Source organism: Alligator sinensis, unplaced genomic scaffold (assembly GCF_000455745.1).
Source record: "Alligator sinensis unplaced genomic scaffold, ASM45574v1 scaffold839_1, whole genome shotgun sequence".
NCBI classification, from domain to species: domain Eukaryota; kingdom Metazoa; phylum Chordata; order Crocodylia; family Alligatoridae; genus Alligator; species Alligator sinensis.
The window spans coordinates 35,042-37,809 of NW_005841885.1; positions in this window are offsets into that span (position 1 = coordinate 35,042).

The following is a 2,768-nucleotide window of genomic DNA, read 5'->3' on the forward strand; positions in this document are numbered from 1 at the left end:
ATCGAGGAGCTCTTGTAGACCGGGTAGCTCGGGTCTAACTCGGGCATGCAACACAGAGGATACGTCGCCAGGCTTCGCCGAAGGGGAGTCGTTGGCAGGTGATCAAGCTGCCGGAGTTCCACTCCGGGGGGAATCACAGAGTTCTCCAACTAGGGCGGAAATGCCCCTAACCTTTTATACGGCTAGCGAGCCAATTGCCAGCCACCATGTGGGAATAATTTAACATCGGCCAATCGTATTATGCAAATCTGCATTTCCTCGGCGGGAACTCTATCCACGCCGGAACTCTTCACCATGCTGAGACTTCCCCTGCCTTACCATGCCTTGTGCTAGAAAGTTCCACTGTGTCGAGGCACTGATCCAAATCAGCTCTGACAATCTTCAAGTTTCCATCTCAGCCAAAAATGTAGATAATGCTCCATAAAAACAAGACCTAGCTTTCTATTTAACCTGCTCTGCCCTTCTGGAAGGTCAGGTTGGAGTCTTCCTTGTCTTCTCCTGCCTACTTATTTCTCTTTGCAGTAGAAAATTAAACAAAGTTCCATTTCTTGTATCTCTTATCCAGTGTATAAGATCCAGCTCCTGTATATCCTGATTGGTTGCTTATGATGTAATGTCACCTGTGGTGGGACTGGTATTAACATTATGTTCTAAAATGCTGATGTCTGTGTGTATTTGTGGGATTTCAAAGCAAACAGAGGCTCTCTCCCTGCCATATAAATTTCCCTTTCAACTGGGAGACTTAAAGGAGCCTCAGAGGCAATGAGCTGCAGCTGCCCCTTGCCTGCTTTGTGTTCCTCTGTTTAAACAGGTGCTAAAGTGTCATGGTAGTAATGTGCCAGACTGGGCACAGTGATCTCTATCGGTGTTGCATAATTGGATTTTATGAGTTGGCAGGATCACTCTGTTATTTCATACAGAAATGTGAATGTAAGAATAATAGTGACACTAGCATTTAATGGGTTCAAGCCTATTTTCCTTGAGTAAATAATGAGTAGCTGGCTTCTCTTCTGTATGCAAGACCTCAGCCTTTTCTCAGTAGCTATTGCTGTAAGCTGGCATTTTTAAATGCTAATAGTGCCCTGGTTTTTGCAGGTGGGCGCAGGGCAGTGACCATGGTTTGGGAACTGGGGAAGTTGGATTTATAATGCAAGCCACTACAGCATCTGCCTTTTTGGCTCCACAGGATGAGAGGGGAGGTCTAAACTCCAGCCTTTGAACCTCCAAGACAATAAGCCAGATGACTCAATGGCCAATGCTAGGCACTGGTGTGAGTGAAGAGGGGTGGTTTCTCTCCATTGTGATAATAGGGACAATGAGGCTCTGATTGGAATTCTCTTCCTAGCTCAGCTTCTGTTAAATCACTGCAGCAGCTGAGCATTGGCTTGTGCCATCCACATGCCAGGGCCAGGGGTGGTCAGGGCTGTACCACTGGAAGCCATCATTGGAGCTGGCAGTGGAGTATTAACTGTTAGGATGCCACTAGCCTTTGTCAGCTATTTGAAGGAATAAATGTGGATGGCTCTTCTCCAGCAGCCCAGCTATGACTGGAAGGCAAACTCTTGGAAAGGTTTCAGTTCCCTAAAGAAGGCTGGGGTTGAATATAAAGTCTCTGTAAGAGCCAATTTGTTTTTTCAAGTATCAGTTGATCTACGCCTCTCTGCCCTGTACGAGATGTTGTGTGTCCCCACTTCTGCAGGCGGGGAGAGGGAAGCAAAAGGCTGCTTTATAGTCACAGCCAAAGAGGAGATCACTGTGGGGCCAGAGCAGATTTTAGCAGTTGCTGGTTCCATCTCCTCTGCCAAACCCGATCCAGGATCCTAGAACTGACTCGGTCTTTAGGCAGGGAGCAGGACCCCCTGCTTGAAGCCAAGATGAGCTTTTCACCATGTATTTTTAAAAGATCCCCATCGCTCAGAGCACAAATTGATCACTAACTGCCTGGGCTCTGAAACAAAACATCTGCCTAGAGGGGAAGTTGGCTTAATTGTCTGCTGTGGGAGTTTCTTGTGCTCTCCCCCGCGGCTCTGGGATTAGCTGTTGTCAGAGGTCATCACCAGCGGCAGGATGCTGGATCCCAGGTCTCATCCAGCCACTGGGCCGAGGCTCAGGAAGCAGAGGGAGGGCTGTGATCGAAGAGGGAGAGATGTAGGCAAGCCCCAACCTGTTTTAAGGTGGTTTCCCCTACCTCTTTTCATGTACTACACGATAAAGACCATTCTGGCAGGGTGGGCAAGCTTGAAGAAGCGACAGGATGACATCCTGCATTAGACTCGAGTCAAAGAGGGCTGCGCTGTGTAACTTGTCTGGAAGGCTGTTTCCAGGAAACAGCTGATGAAAGGGAGCCCGGAGGTTGCTGTAATACATCAATTAGCCTCCTCCGAGAAGAAGCATTGCATCTGGCGATTAACGGAGGCTGGCTCTCGGGCAGCGTGGGAGGAAGTGGAGGAAAGATGATTTCCTTGCGGGCGTGACCTGCCCCGGCCATTCACTCAGACACGGCTCTGGCCCCCGCTTTCTCCTCGCGGCTCCCGGCGCGTGTGCCGGATTTTCTGGTTTTAATTTCGGCTGATAACGGGAGCCGGGACGAGGGTCAGGGTCACGCTGCGGCTGTAGGAGGAGCCACGGTGGCCAAGTGGGAGCATAGAAACTAGGGTCTGGATTAAGTTAGTGACTAAGCGCTGCTGGGAACAGGTGCCAGCGGGGATGGAGTGGGTGTGGCCTCCCTGGAGCCCGTGTGTGTGTGTGTGTGTGTGGGGGGGGGTGGT